The sequence below is a fragment of the Hemiscyllium ocellatum genome, chromosome 4 (genome assembly GCF_020745735.1).
Source record: "Hemiscyllium ocellatum isolate sHemOce1 chromosome 4, sHemOce1.pat.X.cur, whole genome shotgun sequence".
Classification (NCBI taxonomy): domain Eukaryota; kingdom Metazoa; phylum Chordata; class Chondrichthyes; order Orectolobiformes; family Hemiscylliidae; genus Hemiscyllium; species Hemiscyllium ocellatum.
In genome coordinates this window covers 101,590,420-101,590,655 of record NC_083404.1, presented here as the reverse complement: position 1 = coordinate 101,590,655, position 236 = coordinate 101,590,420, and positions in this window count along the sequence as shown.

Genomic DNA, 236 nt, shown 5'->3' with positions numbered 1-236 from the left:
TTCTAAATTCTCTGACATATTCTTCTGAGATACTCTTGGAAAGAAATGACGAATGATTTGCACTGAGGAATTTCATAAGTTTTCAAGCTGATTTTTAAGATTAGAGTTATTGTTTTAAGGTATATTTAGTTTACAGCGGCTTTTCAGATTATGGAATATTATTGTATATTCCTTTTATCCCATCCTGCTTCATTTTCCATTTTTTAATATATTTCAATCTTTCCTCTACACAGATA